The sequence below is a fragment of the Oryzias melastigma genome, linkage group LG24, assembly GCF_002922805.2.
Source record: "Oryzias melastigma strain HK-1 linkage group LG24, ASM292280v2, whole genome shotgun sequence".
In the NCBI taxonomy this organism is placed as follows: domain Eukaryota; kingdom Metazoa; phylum Chordata; class Actinopteri; order Beloniformes; family Adrianichthyidae; genus Oryzias; species Oryzias melastigma.
The window spans coordinates 21,821,798-21,835,631 of NC_050535.1; the positions used below are offsets into that span (position 1 = coordinate 21,821,798).

The 13,834-nt window shown below is 40.5% G+C and overlaps 1 protein-coding gene across 2 annotated transcripts in view; it reads right to left on the reverse strand.

Annotated features, from left to right (window-relative positions):
• Positions 1-12,622: 12,622 nt before the first annotated feature.
• map3k7 (mitogen-activated protein kinase kinase kinase 7) overlaps positions 12,623-13,834 on the reverse strand; it is a gene marked incomplete in the record, with an annotated part of 15,816 nt that continues 14,604 nt past the window's right edge. The window contains 1 exon segment of one of the 2 annotated variants that reach the window (XM_036210557.1): positions 12,623-13,834. 2 annotated transcript variants of the gene reach the window in all.

The window sequence follows — 13,834 nt, forward strand, 5'->3', positions numbered from 1 at the left end:
CAGCACTGCCTGAAAGAAGCTCTGATTATGAATGGAAAAAAGCATGAGGAAGAAAACTGGCCGTACCAGAGTTCACCTGCAAGTGAAGCTTGTTCTGAAGCAGACCAGAGTTTGTTTGTTCGGTCTAAACCAGAGTTCAGACGAGCTTTCACACCTTCCAAAAACAGTACGCAGGTGTACCCTGGTGTGGATCAAATCTGTGTGTCCTTTGAGGTGACTGCTCACAGAACATTTGTCCAGAACCATGCAGGTGAATTTGTCCAAATAAGTCCTAGCTGGAGTGCACACTGCCTGAATGATCTGGTTTCCCAATGTTTCTGTGTTTGCTCACTTTACTGTTTAGAACTAATAGAGTTCTACTGGAGCCATGAGTGGAAAGCATTCCCAGCATGCAGCAGTACAGATGTTATGTTCATTTATGTTGAATTTTTGTTTTTCTGCATTTGTGTTTTTTTTTGTTGAGTTCAGTAACTTGGCAGCAGCATAATATAGTATATATTGTCTTGTATTGGACAGTTTTAGAGTGACATGATAGAGTAATCCGGCATCTAAAACGTCTGTTTCTTCTGATTATATTATTATTATTTTCTAATTTGGGGTTTAGAGCAGGGGTCTCCAAACTACGGCCCGCAGGCCAGATCCAGCCCTCCTCCACTTTTGGCCCGACCCCCCAGACACCATCAGAGACGGATATATATGTATATATGCCGATCGAGACCCACATGGAACGTGACTTTTTATTTCACCCTTCTGAAGGCTATACTATGACGGGAGAGGATGGAATATTTATTGATTTCATTTTTTAAGTGTTTTAGATTTATTTTTTTCTGTGAAAGCTACAGAAATGAACTAGAAAGTTGCGTTCCCTACATTAATGCTAGTGTGAATGCTTTTTGCTGACAGTAGTCACTGAAGATGCTGAAGCGTTTTACGGAAAATGCCGATGCAATTAACTTTAATTGTGAAAAAGTCACTGAAAAAGTGATTTGCAGAAAATGCAAAAGTTATTTGCAAAATGTTAAATTTGCTAAAGGACTTAAAATTTTATTAAAGAACTATGAAAGAGCGCTAAAGTTGACCTCAATTTCTGAAAAATGTGTAGTAAAAATGCCAATTTTGCACAAATATTTAATGTGTTGCTTTAATATGAGCTAAACTCCAAATTAGCCAAAAAAACAAAATTATCTAAAAAAGCTAGCTTATTGCTTAAATACTCGCTAAACTCCAAAATAACCTGAAGTTCCTCTGTAAACTAAATGAGTAAACTATTTAAAAATGTTAGCCTTCTGCTAAACTAGAAGCTAAACTCTAAATTAGCCTATAAAAAACCTCAGAAAAAATTAGCCAAAAACATTAGCATGTTGCTAAAGAATGTGTCCGTGTGACTTTTACTATGTCAGAGTGAAACCCGGAGCAGCATCAGTTAAGCAGCTGAAACCTCCCTGGGAGAACCACCCGGGACTCAGGTGCCCAACGGGCCACTTGCTGCTGCAGGGCAGCGGCGGCGGGGGGTGGGGGGGCGACTGCCGTATAAAGTGAGGGTCAGAGAGTGGGGACCCCAACCAACCTGGGCCATGTTTTTGTTCTAAATCTGTGGCTTTAGTTGGCAAACTTCCTGAATATTGTTTTGTATAATCGGACTAAGTGACCAAAAGTAGAACAGAAAAACACAAAGTTTAGAAAAGCAATATGTGAATTTTTATGGTTTTTTTTTCTTCTTACAAATCCAATATAACTTTATCTAAACTGCACGTTCACACAGTCTTTAATACTTTCAATCCAAACCAAAAGCAGAAGTCTGAGGTGTTTTCAGTAAATATGACATTCAAACAGGAGTCTGATTCAGAGTGGTAAACACGACTCTACTAGCTGTGGAAGTTGTTTACATGGACCTGGATCTAACTAAGCCGCTTGTCCTGAAGTCTAAACAGGTGAAATCCTTTAAGACGGCCCCTCAGAGGTGGCGGGGGGACGGTCTCCTGTCTGTTAGCGCTCAGGCTGCAAGAGAGCGGAGTAAACAAAGCCGAGTGAAAGGGCTGTGAGGGATGACTCATCAGTTCTCCTCCTCAGTCTGCTCCACATCCGCTCCCCTGAAGGCCCCCGTCACCACAGGCATACTTCAGCAATTACCTCCTCGCCCACACACTGTCAGTCACATGGGCTGTAATAGCAGGCTGTGGCACCGGCCCGCTCAGTCTGTGAACACCGGAGCTGATCACAGAGGCTGCACCGCTCCAATCTGATTATTCTTCTATCTGTGCAGAAAATGTCCAGTTGCTTAGAAATGAAGGAAGAGTTGTGATGCAGTCTGCAGGAACGCTGATGCCGTCCTAACCCAGATCATCTTTACAGGCGTGAATGTAAAGTTTCCTGCATTTAGATATTCTCTGATAAGAAATCTCCGTCCTTTTGGGTTGTTTCTAATGATCATGACGGTGTTTTTCTCTGCTTGTTCCTGTCTGCGTCTCCAGTTCACTGCTGCAGATTCTCAACACCTCTTCCATTCTTCTGTTCCGTCCCATTAAACCTGCAACCTCCAACACCTAAAGAGACATTTGGGTGGATCATTGCTGACCACAAACTCTTAGCTCACCCTTTAGAGAATTATGCTTTTGTTCCTATTGTGATAAATAGAAATGATTATTTAGCATTAATAAAACATCAATAAAAGTAGCCTTTTTCTCAAAATGTATGAAATAGTTGATAACTTTTGACAAAGGCTCCTATAATGTCCTTCAGAAATAAAAGACTTCACATCGGATCATCTCAATGCAGCAAATATAAGATGATAAAATGGTTTAAAAACTGTTTAGTTTTCAGTTTGTGGTGCATCTCTGCTACAAATGAATTCATCTAACAAGTCAAAATTTAATGGAGCTAATCTTTTTACTGTATTTTTGAACCATAAGGGAGATCTTTAAACACTTCAAATGGTTCAAAAATAGAAACTCCGCCTGATGACCATTGAACATAGATTTACATTGTGCTTTTTGTCCTTTTATTGAGGGCGGGCAGATGGATGGATGGATGGATGGAAGGATGGATGGATGGATGGATGGAAGGATGGATGGAAGGATGGATAGATGGATGGATGGATGGAAGGATGGATGGATGGATGGATGGATGGATGGATGGATGGGTGGAAGGATGGATGGACAGATGGATGGATGGATGAAAACAAAACTTTCTAAACTTTTCAAAGTTTTAAATTAAAATCTCACCATATCCGAGCAGACTAAGATCAAAACATGTCAGACTGTTTGAAAACAACAATTCTGATCATGTTAACCAGGAATCCATTTCAGTGAAGGCTTTTTGTATTCTCATCCTGTGAAGACGTTCCTAAAGAAGAGAATCTGAGACCTTTCTGTCCTTTGAAATGACTCATTCAGTGTTTGTCAGAGATTTACTTCAGACCGCTGAAGACATGGAAACCCGCCTTCATGAAGGGCTTTAGACCTGTTTTCACCTCCATGCTAAGCGGAACATGGAGGGACCAACAGATGCTGTAAATCCTGACCCGTCAGTGTCAGGGAGCAGATCTGCAGCACAGATGCTGAGCGTCTGCATTCCAACCACAACAGCACTTCCATTTCTTCACGGAGCTTTGTTGTGTTTTTCATAAACATAAAGACTGAAATGTGTTTCTGTTTGGATTAATCCAATATTCACTTTTGGTTTCGTAAAAGCAGGTCAGGCTGCACCTAAAATGTCACCAAGTGGAATTTTCCATTTTCTAGCAGCACATTTTCATTGCTGGATTAAAGTTGAGGTGGACTTGTGGGTGCAGATCTCTGATTGTTATTCACCTCAGCAGCTTGTGTTGCACCCGTGAACACAGCAGTTGTCATTAAAGCCAAGAGCTTTGTTATTTTTAGCGTTCTTTTCACGTTGCGAGCTGACACCTCCACATCTGCAGACCGCAGGCTGAACCCGCTGCTGAGGCAAAAACCTTCTTGACATTTGTCGCTTTGTTTGGTGTGTTTCCTGGACTAGTGTTTGTGGAAAACGTGTGCGGGTTGATGTGTCTGTCTGTCAAAAAAGGAAAGAAGAAGCCCGTGTTGTTTTTGAGAGCTTCACCACCACCCACTGAGAGTTTCACCTGCTGCAGAAAGACGCTGCCGAGCTGAAAGCTGCCGGCGGAGTCACCGGGAAAGGCATTCCTGCCGCGTTTTGATAAGTGAAAGTGTGGAGAAGGCAAAAAGGGCTGCATGATGAGGTGTGAAGGACTTGCTGACGCTCTCAAACAGGCATTTCATTTTCTTTTATGGAGCGACTCTCATCACATCTCACTCAGTGTGTCCTGAACCCGAGGGCATCGGGGGGAACAAGATGTTCATCTCTCCGTAACACTCAGATGCCTCAGCTCTTACTCATGCTGCTGTGTGCAGCGTGAGCCGGCAGCAGGCTGCATGCGTGCATACGTGTACCTGCAGCACAGATCCTCACATCCCACGTCTCTCTGCACATTCACATCCCAGCCGACTCACTTTCTCCAGAATCATAAACCCGACTTGAATGCTGACACGTCCTGAGTAAGAATGTGGCATTAAAGATAAAACTCCATTTTCTGCAGTTTGGAAATTCTTGTAATGGTTGCTTGCAACCATTAAACTGCAGATGCAGACGAACTGAAAGGTTTTTTTAAATGACCTCCTGAAGCTGATCTGCACTGTTGGAGCTGCAACAGTAACAGCAGCAGATAAACTGTGTCTGAAATCAGGAACGTTCTACCATCTGCAGACGTCTCTGAGCTGGTCAGTCTGTGTTTCAGTCTTTACCTGAAGCTTGGAGCTGTGATGGACGTGAGCTTATGCACACTGGGGCTGGATTACCCTCAGAGATGGAGCTCAAAGCTCAGCCGTTTGGGAGGAGAGCTGGTTTTCCTTCATACCGAGAAGAGAAAACTCCACATATCTTCAAATAAACCGGCAGAACATCTCAACAATCCCATTAAAATGATAAAACTGTAGCAAAATTCCAGGTTTTGACGTCCAACAGATGATCAGAAGAGCTTTGTCCACGGCTCCTCAGAGGTTCACATAAACAGGAAATGTTCTAAAAAGGATTTCTAAAATGAACGGGAAACTGCTGAAACGATGCGCCGATTTTTGCAAAAGCCTGAGTCACATGCATCCATAGGAAGGACTGACTGCATCCTGGAGGGAGCACAGGTGTCTGGCAGTTCCCTTGAGCTTGTACGGTCACTTAAAGGACGTCATGAAAAAAAACATATTGTTGTGTGTGTGGTAAAAGTATTATAAAGTCTTTAAAAGGATGATGACACTTGGACACACGTCTGAGGTACGGCCATTGAATAGTGCCCCTATGCCAGGCTCCAGTTCTTAGAAAGATGCACAAATGTACACAATTTTGAAAAATCCATACATCACGGCTACGTCTCACCTACTTCACCCTTACTTACCCCTACAACCTGCTGCATGCAGGATGCTCGTAGAAAATAAACAAGCATGAATATTTTGGGTTCACAGAGCGGTGTACGACCTTGATATTTCATGTGGGTCACCTCACACACTCACAGACAAAGCTTTACAGGGATAACTCTGAGACAGTAGTTAACCTGGGAAATCCAGTAAATCAATTTAAACTAGAAATGCATTACGTGCAATAGTGCCAGTGAATGATTTCTCCTGAACGTGGTCGCTGAAGATGCTTTGGCAATTAAAGAAATTCCTAAAACAATTTTAGCTTAACCTAGAACTTAGCCCAAAAATCATCAGTAGATATTAAATTAACCAGAAAAGCCATCAGGTTGCTCAAAAACTAGCTCAACTCATGATTAACCCAAAACACCTCAGTAGATGCAAAATTATCAAAAATAAATAAATAAATAAATAATGCCAATTTGGCGAAAAAGCTAATAAGTTGCTAATATATTGACTTTACACCAAATTAGCCCGAAAATCCTCAATAGATTCCAAATTGCCCAAAAATGCTAACACAATGCTAAAATATTAGCTTTACTCCAAATTAGGCAAAAAAATCTCAGTAGATATCGAATAACCAAAAAAGCTAGCACATCGCTAAAAGATGACCTCAACCCAAAATTAGCCCTAAACACCTCAGTAGATGCCAAATAGCCAAAAAATGCTAACACGCTGCTAAAATATTAGCTTAACTCAAAATTAGCCCAAAAAATCTCAGTACACATAAAATTACCAAAAAAAGCTAACATGTTGTTAAAATATTAGTTTGATTCTAACTTAGCAAGAAATTTCTCAGTAGACGTCAAATTGCCCAAGAAAGTTAGCACGTAGCTAAAAGATTAGCTCAACCAAAAATTAGCCCAGAAATCCTCAGTAGATGCCAAATTGTCCAAGAAGGCTAACACGTTGCTAAAATATGACCTTGACTCTAAATTAGCCCCAAAATCCTCTAGATGGCAAATCGCTCAAAAATGCCACAATGCTGCAAAGCATTCTCACAATAAATTGAAAGGAAATCCTTCATTATCTGAGCTCATGCAGTCTGTTTCAGCTTGTTGATAGAAAAGTTGCATTACCGACTAATACTAGTGTGAATGCTTTTTGCTGAATATGCAGAAAAAAATACTGTAACCACTGAAGGGATTTGCTGAAAATGCTAAAGCTTTTTGTATAATACTAAAATTGCTAAATGACTTAAAGTTGCAGAAGTTGCATTAAGTGCATAAAGAATTTGAAGCATTTCTTTAAAAATTGAAAAAATTCTGTAAAATTCAAAAATCTGTAAAGGTATTAAATCAGATTTAGCCCAAAACCTCGGTAGATACAACATTTCCCTAAAAATTTATCATTTTGCTCAAATGTTATCTTTCCTCCTAAAAAGCCCCAAAATCCTTAGTAGTTGTCAAATTAATAAAAAATCTAGCAAGTTGTTAAAATAATAGCTAAACTCAAAATTAGCCTAGAAAAAACCTCAATAAATGCCAAATTAAAATACTGACTTAACTAGCACGTTGCTTAAATACTATCTTAACTTAGAATTAGCCCAAAAATCCTCAGTAGATGCTAAACTATCCAAAAACATTAGCATGTTGCTAAAATACTAGCTAAACTCAAAAGTAGCCTTTAAAACCACAGTAGCATTGTTGTCCTTAACATGCTGAACGTTTTGATAATAATACTGTTTAGGTTTCAAAGTGTGCAAAAAATTTGAGGAACATTTTTTAAAAAATGTACGTAAAATCTCAAAAAATTGCGTAATATTTCTAAATTTGTTTGAAATTTAACAATACCAAAAGTACAAGCATGAATTTCCTGAACGTACTTAATGTTTTCATTATAGATTGTAGAAATGTGAAAAATTCCTATTCATTTCAAGGTGGCTAAAAATAGCATTAATTATGTAAAAAACCATAAAGTTTAGAAATACTGAACGTTTTGAAACCAACATTGCAGAAGTTGCTGAAAGTGTGATTGAGTTTTTATGTACCAAAAAACTTGCAGAAGAAAAATACATAATAAGAAAGAGAAACAGAATCACTATTGTGTGAATGCTTACAAAGCTTTCACACAATTAAGTTTAAGTGAATTCATAGCACTAAGAGTTGCAGCAAGTCTCTGCAGCAATGCAAGCATCTCTCTCAATGCTACCATGGCAACAGTGTGGGAGGGGTTGGTATGGAAATGTGTTGCTATGAAACATTTTGAAATGTTACTTTGCTGTAAAGACACAAAAACTGTTTTATGTGTTAAATAGACCCAGAGGAGAAAAAAATGGCGCCGTTGCTATGGTGTCCAACCTTCACGGGAGCTGTCATGTGACACCAAAAAGGCTGTCTTTGATCAGGACAACACACTGTACGGCCTCCTACCTCATGAAAACTGCCACATACGTGTGCCAGCGGTGAGGCCAGCTTCCTGTAATGTTGCCATGGCAACTACCAAACAGTTGTGTGGATGCAAAATGTTTTTTTTTCCGATACAAAAGCCAACTCTCTGGAGGAAAGTGAACAATGGCTCCTGTATGCGGCTGTTTTACCGCAAAAAGAAACATCTCAGCCCTGATGGTTTGCATAACAGATCAGGAGACCGGAGCGTGCCACACCTCTGCCTAGACTTCTTGTTTCTGCCTCTGCTCTTTGTTGTTCACACTTCAATTTCACTGAGTCACTCTTCTGCTCTCGGACTTTCAGAACTCTCACTTTCCTCCGCTTTGGGGCCGGGCCTTTCAGCTGACATTTCAGCTTCAGTGAAGCCTCAGCCGCTCGCTCTCATTCATTCTGCAACTTCTCAGTTTCCATCCGCACTTTCATCTGACACCTCAGCTTCCATCAGCGCAAAAAACCCCAAAGCTTTCTTCAAAGCAGCACAGTTGGTTGAAGCTGCGGTTGACCACTCAAAGACTCCAAGAACGACCTGCCAGATCAAAACACTCAGACGGTACGGCGGCTTGAATTTCCACACATTTGGACCTGAGAGCTGTGAGACTGCCGTCGACCTTCTCACCTTCCAGAAACGGATCTGGACCACCACAGCCAGTGCACTTCATCAAATCCCACAATTTGTTGGAGTGTTAGCTCCGATTTTCTCTTCAGAAAAGGAGCAGCTGCTCCCCTTCCCTCCTCTCACCCTCATTAGAGCTCCTCTAAATAGACCTGAAGTGAAATTATGAATGGGGGATGACAGAGCTGATTGCCGTTCCAAACACTAAATTAATGCACGATCCCAATTAGCATGCCCGTGCTGTTACTGTAGCTAAACTGAGATGAGTAATTACATAATGCATGAGACGGAGTAAACAAAGAGTTTCCTGGCGTCCTCTCTGAGAGTAAGGAGACCTCGGCGAGTTCTTAAATCATCGCCTGGAGCTGCAGCAGCGACCAGCAGGGGACCCGTGCAGATTAATGGAGTCCTAAGTGGCACACCGAGCAATTTATAGATCTGACACGCAAGATGTTATGACCCAAATTCTGTCCATTATTAAAACCACCAGCACCCCCTTCTCTCTCTGCCACTGATAGCCTATTTATGTCATCCAGTTTCCATGGTGACCATGCCATAGATACAATCTAAAGCCGACATACTTTTCAAGTCTTACTTTCAGAAGGAGTGATGGCAGTCAGAACTTTTCTCCTGGTTTCTTTTTAAATATGGGCAACACCAAGAACCACCACGGCTCCACTGCTTCCAGATCCCAACCATTGACTGTATATTAAAACTGGATTGAGTGAGTTCTCCCCCCGGTATTCCAAACAGGAAGAACCTGCTGACTCCAGGAAGCTAAACTCCCAAAGACTTCTATAGAGGAATAAGATGTAATTTGGTTGGAGTCACAACCCAGCCAGCAAGGACAAGTGGGCCCCAAATGGATTAAAAGTGGCAGAAAATGTGGACCCCAAATGGGTTTGTCCACAGTTTCTGTGGTGACCGCACCTGTGCTTGCCCACATTGGCTTAAGTGGGCACTCAGTGGGCTTTTTCATTATGCCAGCCAGCCACTTGGGGGGCATCATCCCAAGCTCCACCGCTCAGGGGTCGACAGAGCACTGCGAGTGCTTGTATTTTTAGTAATCATAAACTTTATAGTCTTCAAATTCAATATTATTTTAAGTGGATTAACAACAAGCCTTTAAATATCTTCTTCTTTTCCTTTGGGCTTTTCCCTTCAGGGGTCGCCACAGCGAATCAGTTTCCTCCATCTAAGCCTGTCTTCAGCATCCTCCACTCTAACACCAGCCACCTTCATGTCTTCATTCACTGCATCCATAAACCTCCTCTTTGGTCTTCCTCTAGACCTCTTTCCTGGCAGCTCTAGACTCAGCATCCTTCTACCAATATATTCACTGTCTCTCCTCTGAACATGTCCAAACCATCTCAGTCTGGCCTCTCTGACTTTATCTCCAAAACCTCTAACATGTGCTGTCCCTCTGATGTATTCATTCCTGATCCTATCCATCCTGGTCACTCCCAAAGAGAACCTCAGCATCTTCATCTCTGCTACCTCCAGCTCTGCTTCCTGTCTTTTCTTCAGTCCCACTGTTTCTAGTCCAAACAACATGGCTGGTCTCACCACAGTCTTGTACACCTTTCCTTTCATTTGTGCTGAAACTCTTCTGTCACACATCACACCTGACACTTTTCTCCACCCATTCCAACCTGCTTGCACTCTCCTCTTCACTTCTTTTCCACACTCTCCATTACTCTGTACTGTTGACCCTAAATACTTAAACTCCTCCACCTTCTTTATCTCTTCTCCCTGTAACCTCACTCTTCCACTCTGGTTCCTCTCATTCACACACATGTACTCTGTCTTACTGCGGCTAACCTTCATTCCTCTCCTTTCCAGGGCAAACCTCCACCACTCTAACTCCACCTCCACCTGTTCCCTGCTCTCACTACAAATCACAATATCATCTGCAAACATCCTAGTCAAAATATAATATTGTTTTAATCTTTGGTTTAAAAACATTTAAGTTTACCTAATATTTTAGCAACAGGCTAACATTTTTGACTAATTCACTTAACTGAGAAATTTTAGGCTATTTGGAAGTTTAGCTAGTATTTTAGCAACAAGCTAGCTTCTTTGCCCTATTTGTAATGTACTAAGGTTTTGAGTTTAGCTCATATTTAAGCAACACACCAAATATTTATGCAAAATTGGCATGTATTAGAGATTTTGAAGCAATTTTACATTTTTTTTTTAAATTTATTCAAATTCAGCCTTCTTTCATTGTTCTTTAACAAAATTTCTAGTCTTTTAGCAAATTTAACATTATGCAATAGCTTTTGCATTTTTGACAAATCCCTTCAGCAATTAAAGTAAATTGCGTCTCCTTTTTTAGCAAAAAACTTCAGCATTTTCAGCAACTACTTTTAGCAAAAAGCATTTACACTAGCATGATTGCAGTTATGCAACTTTTCTAGTGTTTAATTGTTAACACGATAATTCCAGTAGACTCTGAAGGAGAAACACTTGAACATCCATGTTCTTTTCTAACTTTCTCCTTCAGCTTCATCAAACCTTCATCAAGCTTCTAACCATCTACAGCTTTTAACAAGCTGCCTGAAGCTGCAGAGTCGGAGATGCAGCTTGTTTTTCTGATTTTCATCAACCCTTCAAAAGCATTCCTGCTTCATTTTCTGTGTGTATTTTTATCTCACTTGCAGAATTTAAACAAAGCCTCATTGAAATGTGTATTAGCAGGCAGCATTTAAGCTGCTGAAGTGTAACAGTTTCTCGGCAGCATCGTGTTTCCTTAGAAACCAGGACAGAGGAGATCAGGCAGGAATACTTCATTGTACTCGGATATTTTTAGATCAACATTTCATTTCTTGTTGTTTATTTCAGATTTATTATTAAATTTCCTGGAGTTTCACAGAACTTTGGCTGACATCAGCCCCAACCACGTGCTCTTGTAGAGAATAAAAGTCCTCCTGGACTTCCTGTCAGCTTTGAGGCCACAAACATCACTTCTTCTAAGAACCAAACAACACAACAGTTTTGAAAAAAGGACTTTTACTCGCTCTCACCAGCACAAAGAGGGAGAGTCAGACTCACAATCACACAATGCCTGGCAGGAAAAGGAAGATGACTGCATTGTAGAATGGAGTGACTCATTGTTCCATGTTTGGCTGTCAAGCATGAGAAGGAAAGATCTTCATCAGCAGATGATCAGACGTAGGTCAGGATCTTCCTCCTCTGAAGCTCTGTAAACAGAGTCTTCTTCATTACACTACTCTGATCTCTCATCAAGAATCTTTGTGTCTGAAGAGCAGATCTGAGACATGTCTGGACGTTCAGCTCCACCTGCTGTTGGGTCAGCGGTACTGCAGGAGGCCCAAACGACCTGAAGTTCATCCATCAACATTTATGGTGTGATTGCTTAGTAAGCATTCACACTACTGTGATTCTCCTGCTCCTTTCTGTACGTTTTTCAGCACATAAAAACTCAATCACACTTTCAACTATTTCAGGAATCTTGGCATCAAAATGTTTATCTTGTTGAGGACATTACTGCTTGTATTTTTGGTATTCATAAACTTTATAGTTTTTGAAATATTGAGCAAAATATGCAACATAGGAAATGAATGAGAAAGTCTTCAAATTTCAACATTTTAAGTAGATTAACAACAAACCTTTAATTATATATTAATGGACCATGTTTTCATCTTTTACAGTCATTTAAAAAAAAACGAGTTTAGCTAATATTTGCTAACGTTTTTGGATAATTTGTTATCTATTGAGGTTTTTTATAGCCTGGTTTAGAGTTTAGCTTCTATTTTAGCAACATACTAAAATTTTTGACCAATTTAGTTTACTGAGAAATTTAGGCCTTTGGAGTTTAGCTAGTGTTTAAACAATAAGCTTAGGTTTTTTGGGTTAATTTAGAGTTTAGTTTATATTATAGCAACAGGCTGATGTTTTTGACTAATTTAGCTTACTGAGCAATTTTACGTTATTTTGGAGTTTAGCTAGCATTTCAGCCACAAGTTAGCTTCTTTGGATAATTTGGCTTCTACTGAGATTTTTTGTTTTTGGCTAATTTGAAGTTTAGCTCATATTTAAGCATCGCAATTAATATTTTTGCAAAATTGTCATGTATTAGGGATTTTTAAACAATTTTACTACAGCTTTTTCAGAAATGTAGGTCAACATCAGTAGTCTTTTTTTTTTTTTTTAGAAAATTTCCAGCCTTTAGCAAATTTAAAAATGGCTTTTGCAAACTTTTCTTTTGCTTTTTCAGCAAATCCTATCAGCAATTTAAGTAAACTGCGTCACCATTTTCAGCAGAAAGCTTCAGCATCTTCAGCATCTAAAGCGTTCACACTAGCATTATTGCAGGTGATGCAACTTTTCTAGTTCACGTTGTATTTATACATTTCATATTAACTTTTTTTCCCTCCTACTTTTGATCAATCCAGTGCGTTCTATAACTTTCAGCCACAGAGTTCATTTACATTTTCTGATGGTCTTCTGATTGCTGTTGCTTTATTAGGACTTATTTTTTTTAAATTTAGGTCTTTTCTCCTAAGCAGATTGTTCTGTAGCTAGGTGATAAAGGTGCTCCACCAATGAAGTGATTAAAGAATAAAGAGAGAAACTCTCATTCCACAAACCAACAGCTGTTAAAATCGAAGTTGTGGACTTTTGATTGCCACGCGGTGGAGAGTTTTCCAACGCTGCCGTCTTTGCATGTGTGAAGCCTCTTAGTCTCCACTAGACCAGAACCGTCCATTTGTCCAGTACTGAGGACATATGGAGGATCAAGACAAGAATGACACATTCATGAACAGGTTCTGAACCAGCAAACGTCTACAGAACTGGGCTCTAGTGTGGCTGAGCAGAGCTTTGTGCAGCTCTGTGCTGCTTTTATTCACACTGAACACACCAGGATCACAACCAGGATCACATCTTTTAATGCAAAGATCCACACATCTGATTCCCAGCATCCAGATCCCTTCCAGAAGAGGGGGCGGGGCCAACCAGCAGGGACTGCAGCGTCTTTGGTTCAGATCAAGCCCCGTCTGAACCTGAAACATTCGATCTGCACGCGGTGTGGTGCAGCAGGACATTCATCCCACAGAGCGCTGGCTTCTTCAGTCTGACCTCCAGGAGCGCCAAAGCAGCTCAGCAACTGGCCTGTAGAATCCAGACTCCTCAAGTCTTTTACTTTAAAACAGAAAAGTTTAAATAGCAATAAAAGTCGTCTAAACGTAGTAACTGTGCAAAAAGAAAGAGTTGGATCTAAAGCTGGTGAGAAACATGATCATCTAAAAGAACGTGGTCACCTCCGCCGGGTGTGAGGAGAGCGTTTTACGTCACATGATCTGCAGCCGACCGCTAAGGCAACATGTGAACTAAAAGGAGCCGATCCTCCAGCAGATTCAGAG